This window comes from Apium graveolens, chromosome 4, assembly GCF_009905375.1.
Source record: "Apium graveolens cultivar Ventura chromosome 4, ASM990537v1, whole genome shotgun sequence".
Taxonomy (NCBI): domain Eukaryota; kingdom Viridiplantae; phylum Streptophyta; class Magnoliopsida; order Apiales; family Apiaceae; genus Apium; species Apium graveolens.
This window is the reverse complement of record NC_133650.1, coordinates 285776722-285800811: the sequence shown is the minus strand read 5'-3', so window position 1 is coordinate 285800811 and position 24090 is coordinate 285776722. Positions and strand designations below refer to the sequence as shown.

The window sequence follows — 24090 nt, the reverse complement described above, 5'->3', positions numbered from 1 at the left end:
CTTGCTTGTTAACTTCCATTTTTACCTTTCTTGAAATTTTAATTTTTCAGCAACAAAAACTGCCTAAAAGCCATGTCATAACTTGGTCCAAAATTTGATAACTATGATTGTTAATGCACCGAGCCATAATTTGTTTAAGCTAATTTAACAAAAAGGAAATTACCAAGTAACACCCAACAATAATGTCTATCAACAATGAATACCAGGGAAATTGTTTACTTACATTTTGTGCTCAAATTCTTTGAATCTTGCTGCTTGAAATAGAAACTACGGTGATCAAGCGACTTGTAATGATTCTTAGCATAGATTTCAGCCCAAACTTTATTGAAATCTAACCGACACTTCGACCACTCCTCTTGTTTCTGCTTCAGAATTTATAGAATTTTTGTTCATGATGTTCAGTAACTCTTCGGCGCGCTTAGCAGTTGCAGTCACAGATTGCAGCAACATATCGAGCTCAAACCTGGAATAATCATAAAAGGTTTAAGCCAAGCAGAAACAACATCACAACATTGGTTGACGAGTCAAATACTTTATAAATTTGAACCACCACGGGATGGTGTCATATCAATAAATTCATAGTAACTTTATATGGAAGTGAGAAGGAAAAGTAAAACTTTTTTATATCTTAACTAAATATTTCATAAACTATACATCAAACTTGATATTTGAAATTATTTTACCTTGCCTCAACAAAATTTGGAAACTGTGAAACTTGACAAATCAACAATTCGTCAAAACAAATTAGAATATGACACTGACAGATAAACGATAGATACAGGTAGACATTGTACCTATCATCTTCACATCTAAACAGACTCTCTTCATATTGGTTTCTGCGCATATGTTTGAAAGAGTAATCCTCACTACCTGAAGTCACAGATACCCAGTGATCATTCAGGACCTGTGCTCCCGCTCTGATTTCTGACTTGCCAATGGTATTGGATACTGAAAAAGAGAAAAGTTTAAGCACTGCTAAGCAACCAACACAAGAACAGTAGTTTCCACAAGAAAACAGAAAAGATTGACATAATCCTACATCATCAGGAAGAAGCGTGTAACTAGGAGTACACCGTTGACAGCTAGTGAGATCCAGCTCTTGTATGGATTTTCCCCAATATTTCTCCTTCACCCTGTCCCTTTCTTTAATTAAATCTATGTCACGTCGAGGATCCCTTTCTCTTTCCTCTACCTTCAGTGTTTTGGATGCGAATCCTTCAGTCCAAAAATGTCCTGCTATCATTTAATGACTTCAGCAGGATTCTCATTACATTAATCAAGAAAAAAATTTAGCATTTGAACTGGTATTTATCAACATGCTGCAATCATAAAAGTAAAACCTAATGTGCTGCCATATAATAATAACAACCAGAAATCAAAAGCATACTTTTTCTCATTACCCCAGCAAGGAATCCATCTGCAAAAGTGGATTACAAAAGATTAAAAAAAGTGTAGACAGATACAAAATGAACAATTCAGCATTTCTTTTCATAAAAATTACCAGTTCCTTCGCATAGTTACAGAAAATCCTTGAACCCTTCCATAAGATCTGTGTCTTTTCCAATTAAATCTGCAACCTGAAACGCAAAAGTATTTTAAACCACTTCAAAACAAAGAAACTCTTTTACTTGCGTTATAGAAGTTCAATTCTGCAATTGAGTTTTAGCATCTAGCAATCATTAAACCTATTACTAAGAAAATAGAGTCCGATTGTGATTTTTTGTGTTTCTATAATTTCAAACCACTTCAAAACAAAGAAACTCTTTTACTTGCGTTACAGAAGTTTAATAGATCGGTAGTTGAGTTTTAGCATCTAGCAGTTATTAAACCTATTACTAACAAAACAGAGTCCGATTGTGATTTTTTGTGTTTTTATCATTTAATGCCTACTTATGTTTGACTGAACCCAAAACAGGTACAGATAAATTCTTTAAAAATAATACAGCAAGAAGACTTGTTGATTAAACAAGAATAGCAAGTCCAATAAATTCCAATGAAAAGATATTGAAATACTTTCAATTCAATGTGACAAACACATTGAATCTAAACCAATGGCCATATATTAACATCTCTGAGGTCTCTATTTGTTAAGCATGTTGCACAAACATATATAACTCAACAAATTGAATCACTGTATAGTTTGTTGGAAGTGAAAAATTACAAGGACCTCCTTCTGTCGGAATCACAAGCGAGGTGTAACTGTAGATAAATTAACAGCCTGGAAATCCATAACAAGAAACAAATTCATAACAATGCTCAAGAAAATTTAAAACAATTAAAATATTAAAAAATTACCCAATGTAGAACACTACTGAAAATGATTAAAAACATGAAAAATTGCACAACTTATATTAACATGCTCAATGTATTATGCACAATAAGAACAATCACTCTACTAATTAAAAAATAAAAAATTAGGTTTTCAAATTGAAACCCCCAATTCTAAATTAGGGTTTAAAACTTACTTAATTCATTCAAGCTTTAACCTCCAACTCAGACTTGAACCCCTACTTGAACCCCGACTTAAACTTAAACTCCGACTTAAACTTCGACTTATCTTTAAACAGACAGCACAGAAAGATATGAGAGCAGAGAGAGAGAGATAAGAGCCCAGAGAGAGAGAGAAGATAACACAAGAGAGAGACAACATTCCACACAGAGAGATAGCATATTGAGAGAGTAGTGGGTGTTCTTGGATGAGAGCACAGAAGAGTGAGAGACAGGAGAGGGGACTTTTTGTTTTAATGTTACGATCTGTGTTTTATATTTTATGATTTTGATTTTGATTTTTAATTTTTTTTTAACTAAAAAGAGGGGAACATTTGGTTGAAAAGAGGGGGAATTTTTCTAAGGAAAAAAATAAGGGGGAAATCTTTAAGAGGGAATGAAGTATTTGGTTAAGGGGGGAAATGGGGAAGGCGCGCTGATTAAATTTTTTAAAATAGACTTTTAACATCAGTTGGGCTAAAACACCGATGTTTATAAACACAAAAGACATCGCTTGCTCAAAACCGATGTCTAAAACACCTTTTACATCAGTGCAATAAGCAACTGATGTCTTTGAAGCGATGTATATTCTACTTTTTCTAGTAGTGAGATCTCTAGTTTTCTCATCTTCACTTTGACTTATCGATAACTCTTAGTTCTTCAGTGGCTTCTTGACTTGTCGATATCTCATAGTTCTCTAGTCAAATTAACTTGTCGATATCTCAGAGTTCTCTAGTGAATTTTGACTAATCGATATCTTTGAGTTCTCTAGTGGAACTTGACTTATCGATAACTCAGAGTTCTCTAATGAATGTAGACTTGTCGATAACTCTGAGTTCTCTAGTGAAGAAATGACTTGTCGATATCTCCAATTTTCATGTCTTCAATTTGGCTTGTCGATATCTTCCTGAGTTCCCTAGTAGCTTTCCTGACTTCTCGATAAGTCATTCTGGAGTTCTCGAATGACTTCTCTATAACATTAAATCTGTGACTTGAAGAGATCTTGACTTAGAGTATTTTTCTCCAAACAGATTTATTCAACTCCAAGCTTCTTCAAAATTCTTCTCAGGCGTGATCTTCTTGATCTTCTTCCAGATAGAATCATTAGGCTTGATACTGTTTTAGGAAAAAGACTACAGTCTGCTCCTTTGTATTTTTACAGACTTTAAATGTTACAAGTACAAAATACAGACTAAGATAACAACACAACTTACTTAGGGTTGGCCCCAAGCTTAGCTGATTACCAGAAATAACAGTTCCTTAATCTCCTTCTTAGATCAGATGTCCATTTGTCTTGCTTCATACTTTGATCAAAGACATTAATGATATTATTATCTTCAGTGATCTTTGACATCATCACTTATATATTACAGAATTCATTGGTATCTAATAGTTGTTGAAGCAAAAATCTATCCACAACTAACAAATGCAATAGAAAAATACGCCTAGGCGTGAACAACCATTACCTGCAGCTAAACCATTTTATACAGTAAACCAAAAATATAATATAATGCAATCAGTTAAAATTCAACAAGCAAAATTTTACCAATATAAACAGTTGCACGAACCGATTCCATTTTAAAATAATTGGTATACACAGAGTAGGGCAAAGTCATGCCATCATTCCGAAAGCACCCAACAACACCTCACCTCAGCACCACAAACAATACAAACAAAACCATAACAATCAAATCATATACAATTGTATCGAAGCACCAATTTAAATATCAACAACTGTGAAATATATAAATAAACAATCATGAACACACAACCCTATATTAAACTAACCGATTAGCACAAACCAGAACCATCATAAATTCACAATCCATTTGTTCACACATATATAAAACATTATTCAACAACCCAATTTAATTTACAAAAAACATGAAACAACGGGAATAATGTGACACCTAATAAATCTGTAGTGAAGTTGTGGTATAGGAATCTCGCATTTAGACAAAATATGACTACAATGAAAGAAGAGATAACTATAACACAACACTTTCATTTATAAAAGAACGCTAGTTGCTTATCTAACATCTATATTATATGAACAGAGGGGAGAGAGAGGGGGGAGGGAGAGGACTATACAAACATATTTGAATTATATTTTTATATAAAATATTTGTCATACGTATAAAACTAATATAATTATTTAAACATATGTCCATCTATTTTCAGTCGAGTACACAGACCTAAAGTCCTAAACTCTCAGCCGCAGACAAAAACTTCCATCGTGATAGTCCGATCTTTGATTCATATGTTACTTGAAGTCAGTGGGCTAGTTCAAAGCCTTGAACTTTAAATAATACTAACATACAAGTGAAATGGCTGAAGCATAGGGATTAGACTACTGGTTACACTGGCAAGTTCTTGCTTGTTCGCTAATCATCTTAATCCCATCAATAATATCACTTAAATTTACCATGAAAACAAGTAGATGAAAAGGTAATCAGCAGCTCAAGTCTTCTGATTTATGGTTACAGTTTGAATCTCAACTTAATTTGTAATTTGTAAATACATTAAAGATTTCGGTTTTTAGAAACCAAACCAAAAAAATTGAAATATTTCGATTCGGTTTGTAAGTTTAGTTCAGTTTGTTTGTCAAAACACATCAATTCAATTTTCATTTAATTCTGAATCGAACCAACCGAATGTTTAGCGCTACATTTAAGATTCCATTAGTGAGGGACGAGGCTACACAGGGGTCAAAAATGGTCATGCCCCCTTAGTTTGTCATAATAATAAAACTTCTATAAAACAATTCTTGAAAAATTATATTATATTTATATATAAATATATAAATATAAAATTTGTCCCCCTTAAAAAATATTTGGCTGCCCCTAAAAAAATATATTACCTTATATAAAATAAACTATTAATTAATTAAAATTCTCTTATTATTATTCAAAAATAAAAATAAACAAAAATATGCATATTTATACAATTATACTATTTTTGGAAAAACAAATTGTGAAATGTGTTATGTCGCAATGGTAAACATCAATGTATCTTTTTTAAAAAAATAAGAGTCTTCTGGTTTTCTTATCACGACAACTCATATTTTTTTACAAAAGAACTAGTTGTCTCTTATATTATCGGTTTTTCAATTAATTTTGACACACTCAGATCGTTGATTCAAATTTTATTATTCATATAATATTTTTACTTGTTCTTGAATAACTTATTCTCTTCTTAACAAATAAAAAAAATTAATTTATAGCGATTACTGACATGTTGACTAATATTCAAAATACAACTTAATTTTATGTGTGATATTGTTGATTAAAGTCTATGACTTACCATTATCATGATGAGTTTCTCGATCATTATATACTTATTTATATGGATTGAGAAATAACGAAAAGTCTTAGTATTCACTCAATTATAAATGAGTTCCATAATTCGAAAAAGATAGAGCTTTAATAAGCAAAAAATACTAGTATTTTTGTATTTATTTCAATAGATATTTATTGTTTTGATGAAAAAAAATTTGCCCCTACAGACAATTGTTGGCTTCGTCCATGTCATTAGTTACCTAAGGCTAATAGTATAATCACGCTATAAACGAGCAATTGTTTGTAAGCTCCTCAAGTTGGGTTCGTATTTGAATTCGGCTCGAAAATAATCGAGCCGAGCTCAAATTCGAGCTTTTCAAAATTTTAACCAAGTCGAGATCGAGTTTCAAATTATCTGACTCGTAAGATTCGCGAGCCTTATCTAGTTTTTTTATTTTTAATTCTTTTATTATAAATAAATTTTTATATAAATATATAATATTTTTATATATTATTTATTTATTATCAAATCGAACCAGGGCTGAACCGATCACATTTCGAATTTTTGTTAATATTTAGTGAAATTAATTCGAGTTTTCGAACTGAACTCGAGCCTAGTGAACTTTTAGCGACGAATTTGAAATTAAAGAATCGATTGAGTTCGAATTTGAATTCAAGCTTGAATTCGAGTCCATATTATTTTTTATCGAATTCAAATCGAACATGAAAATGTTTGACTCGACTCGGCTCGATTACATCGGCGAGTATAATATTAAACTCACCGTGGGAATATGAAATGATAGAGTTACGGCTGAATATTCCATAATAATCATTTGCATTGTTAAAAGTCAAAGACTGATTCGTACGTACTTTGTACAAGTCTGTTGCTTCTTCGCTTCCAAACTGCACAGGCTGCGGGTTTTAATTTATTCCAAACGAATCAAAATTGACTATATATAATTAATAATTGTAGGTGTTGGTTATAGGCCAAATAAAACCCATTGAACGAAAACCCATTAAGCGGTTGTACTACTGGACCGAAGGACCTCCAGGCCCGCGTCGGCAAGGCCCATGGAAGCCCAGGCCGAGGCCTGCTACTCGCGGACCGTTGGACAATGCAAGGGACATAACGCCCCATTTTCACTCCCTCATTAATGGTTGGTAACGGAAGAACATTCATGGCGTGATTGGGTATAAAAACCCTTGTGAAGTAAGATAAAGGGGATAGATACACTCTCAACACTTTACTTCTCTTGTATTACTACCCTAATTTTACAGTCAGATTCTAATTCTCACACCGGAGGTGAATCGGGGGTCCAAACCCTCGCATTCTCTTCACTTTCAGGTACGGCCGAAGCCATCTTCAATCCAGCCGAAGCCTGTTCATACCACCGAAAGGATCTGGGCGTAACATTTGACGCCGTCTGTGGGAAGTACGAGAGTTACAAGTTGAGAAAATGACAGAAATTCATGAGTATTCACCGCCACCTGGTTTCACCGACAAGGGACAACCATCCTCCCTAGTCGACGAGGATGGGGTTATCACGTTAACCCCTGAAGAAGAGGCCTTACTCCTAAAGATCCGGGCAGAGAAGGCCGCGGAGAAGAGTAAGTCCAAAGTTGATCAGATTGACAAGGAAGCGGAAGCGCGAGCCAAGAAAAGAGAAGTTGATGCCCTCCGACTCAAAGCCCTGCAACTGCAGAGAGAAGAAATTAAACTGCAAGAACAAGCCTTGAGAGAAGCGATGTCGGCCGAAGAAACCGGCGGAGCACATGAGGATAGAAGGGAACGAAGGGCGTATGACGAAGAAGATGAGTTTGACTTTGATTCGCATCCCCGAAGGAAGAGGGCTAAGCAACCCTACTCTTCTGATTCAGATGACGAGCCCGATGGATCCCGCCTCAGGCTCAATCGCTTAGAGAAGGCCCTCTCCGGTGATAAGAGGCCCGATCGAGAACCTGTTGTAACACAAGAGATTAAACTGTACCGACCCCCTCCGGGCGAAGAGAGACAATTCCCCAAGATGAGCGAGTTCAACGGGAAAGGGGACCCCGAGGACCATTGTGAGAAGTATGAACTCCTGATGGTTGGGATAGGCCACAACGATATAATGCTGTGCAAAATGTTCAAGACTTATCTCAAAGGGTCTGCCTCGATGTGGTACAAATCCCTGAAGCCTCGGTCAATTGGGTCTTACGAGCAATTGAAGAGGAAATTTTTAAAGTACTACTCGCACCTGTGCCGAAAGGCGAAGGACACCGAAGCCTTGGTCCATTGTCGGCAGAGGGCGAATGAGGAGCTGGGGGATTATCTCGCTAGATTCAAGGAAGAAGCGGGAATGGTCACCAATCTGGACAAAATCAAAGCTATGGGCTTCCTAACGGCGGGGCTAGACCCCTATAAAGGTAAAAAGCTTCGTTCATCTCTTTACGATTTTCCCCCAAAATCCCTAAATGATATATATGTGAGAGGCGAGAATATTCGCCGCAAGATGGAAAGTATTGGGGGATATAAAGACACAAGAAGGGATGACCGATCAAAGCGAGCCGACAGATATGAGGGCTCAAGATCAGGATCTGACCGAAGGGATAGAAGAAAGGAAGGAAGGAAGGAATCAGATCGAGGGGCCGAACGACGTCGAGATAGAGATTCGGTCGTGTTCACTCCTTTGAATGCGCCGATCTCCAAGATTCTCCATGAGATAAAGGGCAAGCCGGGATTTGTTCGCCCCGCCAAGATGAAGGTCCCGAACCACAAGAAAAACCCCAATAAGTACTGTGAATATCACAGGGACAAGGGGCATAACACAGATGAATGCTACCACCTCAAGAAGCTCATTGAGCGCATGATCAAAGACGGCGAGCTTAATCAGTTCGTCTGAGATCTGAGAGATAGATTGGGGCCGAAGGAAAACTCAGAGGAGGAAGTAGAGGCCGATGAGCCAGAACGAAGGGACAGGATAAGGGGCGAAGTAAAAACTATATCTGGAGGGAGCATCCTGGATAAGGATAGCAAGACTGCAAAGAAGAGGTACGCCCGACAGGTGTACAATCTGTATCAGTTTGGGCAGGCAAAGCCCCACATGCCCATGACCTTCAGCACTGAAGACTATGAGGATGTCATTCGCCCGCACGAGGACCCTCTGATCATCAATCCTATCATCGGACAAAACAAAATATGGAAGGTGATGGTGGATACCGGCAGCTCAGCCAATATACTATTCCACAAAATATACTGTAAGATGAACTTGGCGGGAGAGCAACTAGAGCCCTGCAATGAGGCCCCCCTCTATGCAATCGGAGGCCATCCAATTCAGTTCGAAGGAACGATTACTCTTCCGGTCCTCCTGGGCAAGTTGTCGTATACCGCCGAGAAGCTGGTGAAGTTCTACGTGGTTCGGATTGAAAGCCCGTACAATGTAATATTTGGAAGGCCCTTCTTATCAACTTTCGAAGCAGTGGAGTCCATACCTCACCTCAAACTCAAGTTCCCAACCGAAAAAAGGGTAGGAGACCTTAAAAAGGATCAAGAATATGAAGGGCCGGATGGAATCGGAAAGAGGAAGCGGGCAGAATCCGAACCCAGCGGAAGTCGGGAAACATTGAACATTGAGTTGGAAAAATTTGGGGCTGATCTCTCGAGTCCTATCGCCGAACCCGCGGCAGAGACTGAAGAAGTGGAGTTGTACGCAGGCCATTCGGGAAAGATGATACGGATAGGCAAAAACATGGGGTCAGACCTGAAGGCGAAGGTAATAGCTGTCATTCGGCAATACCATGATGTGTTCGCCTGGGGGCCCGAAGATATGCCCAGATTAGATCCTAAGACGGCAACGCACTGCTTGAATATGCAGCCTGAGGCCAAGCCGGTAAAGCCAAAGAAGAGGATATTTGCAGTCGAACGACAGAAGGTAATAGAGGCCGAAGTGGAAAAACTTTTAGAGGCCAAATTCATCGGGGAGATCGAGTATCCTGACTGGCTAGGCAATGTGGTGGTCGTGAAGAAGTCGAACGGGAAATGGAGGATGTGTGTGGATTACACTGACCTCAACAAAGCATATCCGAAGGATCACTACCCATTGCCTAACATCGACCAACTAATAGACGCAACCGCGGGATATGAGGTACTTAGTTTTTTGGATGATTTTTCTGGTTATCATCAAATTGCTATGAATGATAGGGATGTGCCCAAGACAGCGTTCATAACTCTGAAGGGGACTTATGCTTATATTAAAATTCCCTTCGGACTGAAGAACGCTGGAGCCACATTCCAGCGAATGGTGAACAAAATCTTCAAGGAGCAGATTGGAAGGAACATGGAAGCATACGTGGATGATATGATAGTGAAGTCATTGTTCCAAGATCATGCCGAGGACTTAAAGGAATGCTTCGAAACTCTCCGAAAGAACGACATGAGGATCAATCCGAACAAATGTACCTTCGGAGTCTCTAGTGGAAAGTTTCTCGGGTACATGGTCAGCGCCCGAACCCGGAGAAGATCGAAGCGGTTATCAATATGGAACCTCCCAAATGCATTAGAGATATACAGAAATTGACGGGGCGACTAGCTGCCCTTCAGCATTTCATTTCCCGGTCAGCCGAGAAAGCACTTTCTTTCTTCGCCGTGCTCAAAGGGTCAAAGAATTTTGAGTGGGGGCCCGAATGCCAAAAGGCGTTCGAAGAAGTAAAGGAATATTTAACAAAGGCACCACTCTTGATGAGGCCCGATCCGAAGGAAACTCTTCAGCTTTATCTAGCTGTGTCTGACAGAACTCTGGGGGCCGTCCTTGTGAAGAATTATGAAGGCAATCAATATCCCGTGTTTTACGTGTCCCATGTTCTCAAGGACGCAGAGACAAGGTACCCCAATGCCGAGAAATTCGCATATGGGTTGGTTATGGCATCCCGAAAATTGCGACATTATTTTCAAGGTCGGACGGTCCAAGTTGTCACCGATCAACCTCTGAAAAAGATTTTGACCAGACCCGAAGCCTCCGGGAGAGTCGTAGCGTGGTCCATTGAACTCGGGGAACTTGATCTCGAATATGTCCCCCGAACGGCAATTAAGGCCCAGGCTTTGGTCAACTTCGTGGTTGAATGCGCATTCTCGGGACCGAAGGATCTCTCGCCTGAAGAACAACGGATCCGGATCCCAGGGAAGTGGAAGTTCTTTGTAGGCGGGTCAGTCGCCGGAAAAAAGTGTGGGGCAGGCTTGATCCTCTCCAGCCCCGAAGGATTTGAAATATGACAGGCCATAAGGTTCGACTTCCCCTTGACAAACAATGAGGCCGAGTACGAAGCCCTCCTCGCAGGAATGAAGCTTGCCCGAAGCCTCGAGGCGAAGCACCTAAGGGCCTTCAGCGACTCCATGTTGGTTGTGAAACATTTCACAGGGGAGTATGAACAAAGGGATCCCCGAACGAGAGCCTATGCTACCAAGGTACGAGAAGCTTCTTTATCATTTGAAACCTTTGAATTAAGTCAAATTGGCAGAGAAAACAATTCTAGGGCAGACGCACTTTCCAGGCTAGCTTCGGCCGAGACACAGAACTTAATCGGTTCTATTTACCTCACCGAAGCCAAAATGCCTTCGATCGACAAGAAATAATGCCTAGAGATCCACCAGGGAAGCGACTGGATAACCCCCCTCAGGAACTTTCTGGAGAAGGGCATTCTGCCACCCAACCGGAAAGATGCCTTGAAGGTTAAATACAGAGCATCAAGCTACACTATCATCAATGGGCGAATGTATCGCCGATCAGTCAGTCAACCCCTTCTATGCTGTTTGAACAGCGAAGAACAACAACAGGCTTTGGAGGCAGTACACGAAGGAATTTGCGGCGAGCATCTGGCTGGTCGTTCCCTCGCCTTTAAAATTCTCCGGCAGGGATTCTTCTGGCCCACTTTGAAGGCAGACGCCATCGACTATGCAAAGAAATGCGTACAATGCCAGTTGTTCTCCACTATCCCGAAGCAACCTCCAGAAGAGATGACCTCTATACTAAGCCCAATTCCGTTCGCCGTATGGGCCGTGGATATAGTCGGCATACTTCCTACCAGCACGAAGCAAGCGAAATACTGCATAATCGCCATTGACTACATGACTAAATGGGTCGAAGCCCGTCCTCTGTCAACCATAACCGAAGAAGCCGCTAAAAAGTTCTTCCTGGAACAGGTCATTCTCCGGTTTGGCATTCCGAAAACCTGCATCTCAGATAATGGAACTCAATTCGTTAAAAACAAATTCCGCAAGTTCCTGCACCACTTTGGAATCCAACAAAAATTTAGCTCAGTCGCTCACCCACAAGGAAATGGGGCGATTGAAGCGGCGAACAAAGTGATATTCCGTGGAATCAAGAAGAGGCTGGGCGAGGCAAAAGGAAGATGGGCGGAAGAACTCCCTTGGATCTTATGGGCTTACCGAACCACCCCCCGGACATCGACCGGAGAAACTCCTTTTAGAATGGCTTATGGCACCGAGGCCTTAGTTCCTGTCGAAGTGGGCTTGGAATCATACTGAACCGAGACCTACAATGTGGAAACTAATAGCTTCGGGTTGAAGGCGAACGTAGACTTGCTGGAGGAAGAAAGAGAAGCCGCCCATTAAAGGAACATGAGGTATTTACTGCAAGCGGCACAACACTATGACTCCAATGTGAAGAAAAGGGCCTTCGGAGTAGGAGACCTAGTATTAAGGGAGTTGGCCGCATCTATGCCGGCCAAGCAAGGAAAGCTCCAGCCGAACTGGGAAGGGCCTTACAAAGTGACCGAAGTCGTTCGCCCTGGAACCTATAAGCTCGAAACGGTGTCAGGCGAACCAATTAAAAATACTTGGCATGCCAGTCGCCTTCGGAAATTTTATCAGTAAGAAATTTCTTAAAAAGCTTGTATTTCAATTATATGTGAAGAATGTAAGCAGACTGATTAAATAAAGATGCATTTCCTGTCAAAATTTCTTTATTTATACATGATGCGGCCGACCGAGTATTATCTGAGGGCGATCCCGAAGAAGATAAACCTTTCGGCCGCCCCCATTGTCATTTGTTAATTGAAAAGACACAAGGGGCAATCACCCAAAAATTGAACATCACTACACTATTATGACAACTTGAAATTGGTAAACACGAATTAAGGGCCTTAAGGGGCAATCCTAGAATAACGCCCTATCATTCGTCTTCACTTAATTATTTATTATTCATGAGACCCAAGGAACCCTTGTCCCGGGGCGATCAAAGGAAGGACATGGTCCTTCGGCCTAGATAATGAAACAATTAATCCGACCAGGTTTAGGGGCGATCCTGAAGATGACCGCTGATCTAGGGGCGATCTTTAAAAGATCAGCACCCAAGTTCCCTCGCCTGAATTAAGAAAGGATTAACAGCCCGAACCAACCTTCGACCTTTAACCCTTGGGGCTGTAAGGGGTAGTGAGGCAACAATACATTAAAATCGTTAAGGCAAATGAACAAGCCGAAGTGACGATTCATTTTATATAGGCGAATGAATCCAAAGATACGATTCATTAAACTCAATTCGATAAGATCGTTGAGGTGAATGAAGCCAAAGATACGATTCATTTAACTCAATTCGATAAGATCGTTGAGGCAAATGAAGCCAAAGATACGATTCATTAAATTCAATTCGATAAGATCGTTGAGGCGAATGAAGCCAAAGATAAGATTCATTAAATTCAATTCGATAAGATCGTTGAGGCGAATGAAGCCAGAGATGCGATTCATTTTATTATTAAAATTGCTGAGGCAGAATAAGCCGAAGATACAATTCACTAATTTCGTTAAGGCAAATGAGTAAGCCGAAGATACGATTCATTTTATTCAAATTTTTAAGATTGTTAAGGCAAATAAAGCCAAAGATACAATTTAATAATCGTTAAGGCACCAATAATGCCGAAGAGACGGTTCGTTTTTAAGGCGAACAATTAAATGCAGTCGGACAATGCTGATGAAAAACAAAAGATGCATTAAAATATAAAACCCTGAAGGCTAGTTAAATTACAAAGAGTACCAACTACAAAGAGTACCAACTACTACCAATTACAAAGAGTACCGATTACAAAAAAAATAGAAATACAGGAAGACGAACGAAGAATGCCGCTGCAAGAGTTGGGTACGACCATGGAAACACCAACGGCAAACTTCGCAACAAGATCATCTTCAATCATGTCAAGCACCTCAGTGCTGAAGGTTTAGGCTTGGGGGTCTTCATCCGAGAGCTCTTCGTCTTCGCCGGAGGAGACAGGAGGGACTTCGACTGCTGGACGACCGATAGGATCCTCCAGGCTGTCGTCCAGCAACTGCTTATAGTCCCAGTTCAGGCCATGGGCTTCTCCACGACATAATCAGCGTTGAACTGGAAACAGCGCTCCTCAGTCCGGTCCAGCTGCTTCTGCTTCTTCCGAAGCTCCTTTCGGGACCTCTTCAGCTGGACGTTCCGATGGGAGATCCTCCGGTTCGCCCTCTCCAGCTCAGTCTCCAGCCGGGATCTATCCTTCTTCAGCTCAGCGGCTTCGACCTCGTTCTAGGCTTTCACCCTCACGAGCTCCTCCTCGGCCGCCGTAGCCCTCCTCTCCAACTCCTTCACCTCGGCCATGCGAGTCTCCATATCCTTAACCTTATCCTCCACGGCTGCGGCCCAAGGGGCAGCCTGCAAAAGGACGACAAAAACATTACTAAAGGATGCCGAAAAGAAAAAAGTGGAAGAAAAATAGAAGATTAAAAAACATACCAAGGACAGGAAGGACAGAAGCTCCGTGCAGGCTTCGGTAGCAGAAGCCGAGGCAAAGGTCGGGAGATCGACCGGGATCTGAAGACCATGACAGAGGTCCGAAGCCACCTCCTTCGTGGACTGTCGAGCAGGATACACCGTATGGTCGAACGTAAGCACGCCCCACCCCGGGAGATAAGAACGCACTATCCCCTCCTTGCTCCGGATCCTCTTGGAAGGGTTCCCCTCTCCCATGTACTCCAGGTCGTCCCCCTCCTCGGCCTCAGAAGCCACTCGAGATTGACGGGGCGACGAAGGCTTCTCGGTCGGGGACCTTTCACCGTGCCCTCAGATGGATCGGGCGTAGCCCCCTTATCGGCGGCCTTCTTCGCCGCCTCTTCGGCCGCCCTCTTCTCGGCCGCCCTGGCCTTCTTTCTCTCGATCAGGGCCTCCCTTGAAGACACTGAAATAAGAAGGGAAAACAAGGCAGTCCAAGCATATATATAATCGAATGCATAAAAAGAAATGAAAATACAGGTGTGGGGACAAAACTAAAAGACCAAGGAAGAAGTTTTGTTACCCCCACCCCACAAGCTGAAGAGCCAATCCTTGTCCCGAAACTCTCCGGGACCCAACTTCTTCACATTGACGTCCACCAACGCCGTGTAACTATCCTTCTCCTCCAAGGTCAAGCTCGGCATGAGAAGTAGAGTGGGGTTTACATCCCGCCAAACCGACATGGCCGCCAACCCCGGGCCACTCACATAGCACCAATGTGTGTGAGTGGACTTATTGTTCGAGTTGGTCGCCGTCCAATCGGGTCGCCCTGCCCGACGGGCGATGGTGTAAAAACCAGCACTCTTCGGATTCCTCCTGAAATCGTAGTGGTACCAGAATAGGCGAGTGCTGGGTGCGATCCCGGCATGAAGACACCTGTTCTGAAAACAGTTGATGTAGATGAACCCGTTCGGATCCATCTGTCCGAGGGCGATGCCCATTGGGAAAAAGAGGTGCTTAATCAACTTCAACGGCGGCACCCTCAAGCCGCATTTGAAGGCCGCCTCTGAAATCCCTACGGCACAGCCTCCATATCCGTCCGGTACCCCGGGAGTGTCGAAGATTCTCTCACCCTCCCTCGGCGCGTACAACCAACAAAGTCCTCGGGGAACAGAGTAATCATCGTACATCTGAACGACGTGCCCTTTCGTCAGTTCAGATCTATTATTGGCTGCGGGATAGTCGGCAGCCGAACCGTATAGGGCCCGTCCCGTCCGCTCGGGGCGAATGGAAGACGTCCCCGCCAAGCTGTTGGATAAGGGGTCACAAGAATCTGGGGGACGTTCTGCTCGGTCCATGTCCCTGTATCAGGAACAGAGAGACATTAGTCCATGTACTCGGATTAGCAGATAAAATAAAAAATAAACACCCGAGTACACGTCCCAGGACCGAACGAACCAGAACCCCGGAGGCTGTTCCCGAAGGCTGCTCCTGAGCCAAGCCCACCCGAAGGATGTTCTTGCCTACAGAGCCTTACGTAAACATTGCTCCAGACCACCTGTTTAAGCCCCGGGTTGGCTCCCGAAGGGTGTTCTAAAACCAAGAAATCCCGAAGAACGTTCTTGGTCATAAAACACCTCGCATGCCATCTTTAAACCCTTGGGGCCTCTTCAGAATTGGTAAAACCCAGAAACCTATGATTACCTACCCAAAAACCCCAGAAAAACACAACAGCACACGCAAAAACCCAGAAAATCCCCATAAACCCGGAACCAAAGTCCGCATGCAAACTCTATAAAACACGGGAAACTAACATGCAAATTTGAAACTGGAAAACAAGAAGAGAGACTTACTTATTTGAAGATGTTCTTGGATTGAAATGGGATGAGTTGGGAAGACGGAGTTGCTGTTGTCCGTGATTGAGAGATTCACCGCGATTTGTCACTGTGTGTGGAGAAGCTAAAATGATAAAAAGGAAATGAAACCCACAAATGGGCTTATATAGGCGCCTAAAATGAATTTAGAGCAGCGACGTTTGGGGGTTTTTGAAATAAACGTCCCAGATCAAAACGGTTGGCATTCAACGGCTGAGATTGAGTCATGAAACGACGTGCCACCAGCTGTCATCAATGCACTGCAAGTCCCCATAAGATTGCCACGTGTACGACCGAAGATCGAGGCGGGACTGAAGCGATCACCCTAGGGTTCCTTCATCCCCATATGGGCCGAGACCGGTGTCCGTCGGCCGGCCCGAAGGCCCGGCCGAAGGACAGGGACATGTTGGTTATAGGCCCAATAAGGCCCATTGAACGAAGGCCCATTAAGCGGTTGTGCTACTGGACCGAAGGACCTCCAGGCCCGCGTCGCCAAGGCCCATGGAAGCCCAGGCCGAGGCCTGCTACTCGTGGACCGTTGGACAATGCAAGGGACATAACGCCCCATTTTTATTCCCTCATTAATGGTTGGTAACGAAAGAACATTCATGGCGTGATTGGGTATAAAAACCCTTGTGAAGTAAGATAAAGGGGATAGATACACTCTCAACACTTTACTTCTCTTGTATTACTACCCTAATTTTACAGCCAGATTCTGATTCTCACACCGGAGGTGAATCGGGGGTCCAAACTCTCGCATTCTCTTCACTTTCAGGTACGGCTGAAACCATCTTCAATCCAGCCGAAGCCTGTTCATACCACCAAAAGGATCTGGGCGTAACAGTAGGGAGAAAACTATTAAATATAGAAGCAAGTGTTGATATTGAAAGTATTCTTTGGTATTGAATTCGATACATCCCTTCTCATTCTTTTCTCATTATAATTAACAAATGATGAGATTTGAGATGATAATATATAAATACACATAAAATTTATACTGCTAAAATAACAAAATTTGAAACGAATCAAGAAATTGATATGTTCGTGAAATTACTGCAAGAAAGTAAATGGAACAAGGTTAGCGTATAAGTTTACTCTTAATAAATGGAACGACTGATTAGTGACGAATTAGGATATCTAAGTAAACCAACATGAGTCGGTCGGATTAAAATATCATGTTAAGAAAATTAAGAGATTTTTAATGTGGAATCTGATGGATCGGGAAAAAGGGGCCATGCTTCAATCCACTTTTTGCAAATGGGCCTGATTGTGTTAATACTGCTACTTTTAGTTTCGTTTCGCTAACTCATTACAATTTTTAGTAAATATACAGGTATGGTCAAAAACTGACACTTAAAAGAGACGGAGAGCGTAAGCTTGAGATATTACTAGATTGTTTGTAGATGTGCATTTTTTTCCCTCTAAAAATCCATCAAAATGTGTTGAGAAATGTAAAAGCCATAGGTATCCAATGTATTAGGAGCAGCTAATTAGTGTTGTTTATACAAATAAAGAGGTTTAGTAGTGTCATCTAGATTAAAGTTTGGTAACAGAGAAGTGGAGGAAGCTAATAGGCATGCAGGAACTGTGCGGTAATCCTGACGTGACTGGACTGGGCTTGACATGTTCGCAGGTGGGAAGGGAACGGTGACAGGGCCTATTGTTAGGGACATAAGGAGATGAACCGTCTTTTGATTGCTTGATTCGTACTCCCTCCTCCAATTCTACACGTTTGCTTCGGATAAAGAGATTAAGAAAAAGGAGAATGTTGTGGAAAAAAATAAGAAAAATGGGTAAAGTGGTGACACCAATCAATATTTAATATTTAATAAATTTAGTGTAGCGGAAAAAACAATCATGTTAATGGATGTACTTAATTTTTATATTATAAAATTTTTACTATTTTTTATAAGTTTTGATTTGTATAGAATTGAATTGAACATATGAAGAAAAAAAATGTATAGAAATAAATGGGACAGAGTGATTACTTAAATTATATATTTTTATTTAAAAAATTAAAATTATAAAAATAATTAATTTTACTAACCGGTCAAAATATTTTGATATGTGTGTAAAAAAGTCAAATGACAAGTATATAAAAATAGAGAGAGTTAATATGCTAACACCTTACGGTGTACAAATTTTTAAAGTTATTACTCGTAACTTGTTTTATTATTTATAAATATATTAATAATATTTTTAATTCCGATAGATATAATAATAATAAAATTCATATTCTATTTATTTCGGCTCTATTTAGAATTCTAAAAAAAATCAAATTTTGACGATTTTACGGTCCATACCAGTCACACAAAATTATATTAAATACGGTGAATTGTTTAAAAACTATTATTCACATTAATTATCCCGAAAGCTGAAGTAAAAAGATAATTACAAATTTTTCACTAAATATTCTATTAAATTTAGAATGCCTCCTGAATTTAGAAAACTTACTTTTTTGTGGTATAAATTATAAAAAAATAAAATATTTTCTAATTTTAGAGTCAACACTATCATCTTTTTTTATTATTATTTCAAGAGCTAATGAGCTAACGGACCTTAAACATTACAAAAAAAATTGGAATAAAATGGGCTTGTTGGGGTTTCTTGGCTTGTTGTTTTGAGCCCAGATGTCTCGTAAGTTCGTGGATGGTTAAGCTTTCTAAAGCCCGGCTTATTTAAAAGTTATGTAATGGCCTTTATAAGGGTTTTATTAATGTATTTGCTTTAAAGAAAACCTATTTATTTATCTATTCTCTTACTATATATTATATGTCAATCAAGGGTAAAAAGAGTCAATTTAATGACAGTGAGTTTGCCCTTTTATTTTAAAAAATTATAAAAATGTCATTTTTACACATTTTTTGTTAAAAATAATTAAAATCGGTGTAAATAAATAGTTTTCGAACTCCTTACCTCCTACTAACAAATTTCATGTCACTACCATCAAATTTAACTTTTTGAGTGCAAATTAAAAAAAAAATTATTAGATAACTAATATCCTTATCATTTATCAAATTCTATTTTTTATTACTTTAATTTTTGAATGAATAAAATGTTAGTTTAATATTTTTTTTACCTTCTATTTATTTTTAGACTTCTTAATGTCTAACCTGAGTAGATATAAGTTTTCCCCGAACTAGACTCAAAATCGGGTTTTATCCAACTAAAGAAAAATCAGCTCGTGAATAAATTCAATCATATGTACTCGGTCGATATCTTGGCTAAAACATTCGAGTTTTAGAACAATGAATTGTATTATTCGAGCAGTGACACAGAAAAATAAAATACTAAAATTTGATTTAATATAAATAATATATTTAATGTAGTGCGTTTCGTTACTTGTTATTAAGTACATTTCTAAAATAAAAAAATTAGTGCTGAAAGTTTTATTAAATTAGGCAATATTCATTTTTACACCTTCATTCCGGATATATATTTTTTATCATGATATTTTTCAAAGTGTACTTCATTTGTTATTATCTTCTAAGAGGGAATGTCAATTTTTTATTAGTTCTAAAATATCTTACACTCTTATTAATTTACTCACCATTTTCAATTTGTTTCAATCATCTGACATATATAAAACCACTTAGTCAACCTAAGTGTTAACAATTAAGAATTGAGACGAATTAGTAACGAATCTGCTCTCTCTTTTCACTCTTCATTCTTTTAATCTTAACAAAATAAACAGGGATGAGACTTAACGTCGTCCCTCCTAACCCCGATTGATCCCAACCCCGTTCATGTCAGGGATTTCGAGAAGTTTTCAGGGACGGGCCTAGCAACAAGGAAGGTTTTATAAAATTTCGGGGATTGGGCGGAGTCTTGGATTAGTGTCTCCCCGCCCCATTTCCCCGACCCCGACCCCGATTTTATATATATATATATAACATATTTATATATAACTGCACATTGTTGCTATGTAGTTAGAATTATACCCAACAATCTTGAAGGGATTATAGTTATATATATAGTTAATTAGCAAGATGGTTAACGAAACTAGTGATGTTCCTAAAACTGTTGAGACTGGTTCTGGTTCTGGTGGTACTACTACCATTGACTGGACCACGTATCATTTTCCCCAGCCAATTGATTTATCGGGTATGCCTAATAAATTCAGTAGTGGAGCTTATTTTTCTCGTTGGCAGAAAAAGACGAAGCTCTAGTTAATGGTTAAGGGTCTATGGTTAGTGGTACAGTATGATCCTCCTAGGTTGGATCAAAAGAAAGCTGAATCTGTTAAGGTTTATGCTTTATGGGCTGAGAAGGATGGGGTGGTTAGGGCAGCCATTTTGGCATCCTTGGAGAACACCTTGTTCGATGTTTATTCATCAGATGCCTATACTGCTAAAGTCTTATGGGATAAGCTGGACCAAACCCATAATACTGATTCTTAAGGTCTTAAGAAGTATTCGGTGGCTAGGTTTCTTGATTTCAAGTTGGTGGATGGGAAATCCATGACTGAATAGGTTCATGAGTTTGAGATATTGGTTAATGCTTTGGGTGAGTCCGATATGGTCTTGCCTGAGAAGTTTCGAGTGATGTCTTTGATTGAAAAGCTCCCTAAGTCTTGGGAAGAGTTTGCTCTCTCCCTGAAAAGACAGAAAGGAGAGATCACATGGACTAACTTGATGTTAGACATCTCTGTGCAGGAGCAACACAAGTCCAAACAGGGATATGTGTTGCCTGTGGAACATGGGAGCTCAGAGGTGAATGTAGTGATTGTAGGACAGAAAAGAAAGGTAGTTACTAAGAAGGCTAACACTAAACCTGACAAGAACAATGCTAAGAAACCAAAGGCGAACAAACCATGTTGGTCTTGTGGACAAGTTGGTCATTGGAGCAAGGACTGTCCTAATAAGAAAGCTAAGAAAGCTGGAGTGGTAGCTCAAGCAAATACTGTGCTTGGACTTGGAACCACGAGTGGGCCAATAGTTAACATGGTCATTGGTGAGGTTGTTGCCTCTGGGACCAGTGACGGGTATGTTACTTACAATCCTGTACTACTTTCCACTTATCTGTCACTTGAGTGGTTGATTGATACTGGAGCTAATGTACATATTTGTGTTGATATTAGCTTATTTGTATCTTATCAACAGAGTCATGGAGTGACAGTGACGATGGGGAATGCTAGTGCTACATAAGTGCTTGGAATAGGAAACGTAGACCTGAAGTTTGCTTCTGGGCGGATTCTATCTCTCACTAGAGTGCATCATGTTCCCTCTATTCGTAGAAATATTATAAGTGGAAGTTGTTTGTTAGAAACGGCTTTGAACTTTCTTTGAAGTGTAATAAAGTAGTTATTACTCATACTGGTACATTTTTTGGCAAGGGTTACTTGTCTAATGGTTTGTTTTTAATAAATGCTGAACCCGTTTTGGGTGATTTTATTAATGATAGTGTTGCACCTTCTATTAATTGTGTTGAATCATCTAACTTGTGGCACTTACGACTTGGTCATTTAAATTTTGGTGCTCTAAAGAATATGATGAATTTAGAGTTAATTCCAAAGCATGCCATTGATAAGAAAACTAAATATCAAGTATGTGTGACTGCTAAATTAACAAGGAAACCATTTCATAATGTTGTTAAGGATTCTGACTTGTTAGATTTAGTGCACTCAGACATATGTGAATTTGGTGGTGTGTTGACTAAAGATCACTGTAGATATTTTATTACCTTTATATATGATTGTAGTATATATTGTTATGTTTATTAGCTTAAACATAAGGATATAAAGCACTAGATAAATTCATTATGTATAAAAATGAAGCTGTAACATAAACTGGCAAAGTACTTAAACGTTTTAGATCTGATAGAGGTTGTGAGTATACGAGTACCTTGTTTAATGAATTTTGCGCAAGCAATGGAATAGTTCATGAGGTTACTCCACCATACAAACCTGAGTCTAATGGGGTGGCAGAACGAAAGAACAGAACTTTTAAAGACATGATTAACAGTATGCTGATTAATTCGGGGTTGCCTAAGTACATGCGGGGAGAGGCTCTGAATACAGCTTGCCATATTCTGAATAGAGTCCCTTTAAAACATATGGACAAGACACCATATGAATTATGGAGAAAGCGTAGGACAAGTTTGAGTTATCTTCGTGTGTGGGGGTGCCTTGCTAAGGTGCTTGTCCCTGAACACCAGAGAAAGAAACTAGGTCTGAAAACTGTTGATTGTATCTTTCTGGGCTATCTTGAAACCACAACTGCTATGAGATTTTTAGTATTAGAATCTGACATAGATGGTATTGTGGCAAATACGATAGTTGAGTTTCATGATGCAACTTTCTTTGAGGAAGTATTCCCAATGAAGACTAGTATACCTTTGGATAGTTCTGAGGATGATCCCACTCACACATCAATTTCTATTCCTAATCATGTGGAAAAGATGACAAATGTGGGGGTGGATCCTAGTAGCTCGACTCCTAACGAAGTAGAGCAACCTAGAAGGAGTAAGCGTGCAAAGGTAGTCAAGGACTTTGGAAGTGACTTTATCACTTACAATGTCGAGGATGAGCCTTTAACTTTCCGTCAAGCCAAGGATTCTTCGGAGTCGAGGCATTAGAAAGGCGTTGTAAAGAGTGAAATTGATTCAATTATTTCAAATGGAACATGGGAGTTAGTTGATCTCCCTCCTGGGTGTTATACTATTGGATGTAAATGGATCTTCAAGAGCAAGCTAAACCCTGATGGCTCAATAGATAAGTACAAGGCTAGGCTAGTTGCTAAGGGCTTTAGGCAAAGGGAAGGCATCGATTATTTTGATACATATTCTCCAGTTGCCCGAATGACAACAATCAGAATGCTTATTGCATTGGCTTCTGTACATGGTATTATCATCCATCAAATGGATATAAAGACGGCTTTTCTTCATGGTGTCCTTGTAGAAGAGATTTATATAGATCAGCCTGAGGGATTTGTTGCATCTGATAATGAGAGGAAAGTATGTAGACTAGTCAAGTCCATCTATGGCCTTAAACAAGCACCTATAGACTAGCATAAAAAGTTTGATGAAATTGTTTTAGACTTCCAGTTTTTGGTTAATGAAAGTGACAAGTTTGTCTACTATAAAGTTAGAGGTAATGATTGTGTGATTGTGTGCTTGTATGTAGATGATATCTTATTGTTTGGAACCAATATTGAGATTATTAACAAGACAAAGAATTTCTTGAAGAGGCACTTTGAGATGAAGGATATGGGTGAGGCTAGTGTGATTCTTGGGATCAAGTTGACTCAGTCAATTGATGGATAACTTTGTCACAGTCTCATTATATAGAGAAATCTATACTTGAGAAGTACGGTTATTCAAATTGTAGAATCACTAGTATACCATATGATTCAAAAGTTGCCTTAGTCAAGAATAGTTCAGGAGTTCCTGTGTCTTAGTTAAGGTATTCTCAGATTATTGGGAGTTTGCAATATCTTGTTAATGTGACTAGGCCAGATATTTCTTATTATGTGTCTAAGTTGGCTAGATATACAAGCTGTCCAAAGAAGACTCATTGAGAGGCACTGGATAGAGTTCTTAGATATCTGAAGGGAACTATTTCCCTTGGCTTGCATTACCGGAGATTTTCGGGGGTACTCGAGGGGTACAGTGATGTAAGTTGGATAGCTAACAAATCTGGTTCCGATGGAGTGAATGGATATGTATTTACCCTTGCGGGTGGAGCAGTGTCCTGGAAGTCTTCTAGACAGACTTTGATTACTCGGTCTACTT

General features: G+C 39.8%; 1 long non-coding RNA gene across 1 annotated transcript; it reads right to left on the bottom strand.

Annotated features, from left to right (window-relative positions):
• Positions 1–229: 229 nt before the first annotated feature.
• On the bottom strand, positions 230–1226 carry LOC141717199 (uncharacterized). The gene is made up of 3 exons (XR_012573553.1): positions 1040–1226; positions 795–948; positions 230–463 (listed from the first exon to the last, which is right to left on the bottom strand). It is a non-coding gene; the product is annotated as an uncharacterized LOC141717199 (long non-coding RNA).
• Between the last annotated feature and the right edge of the window lie 22864 nt (positions 1227–24090).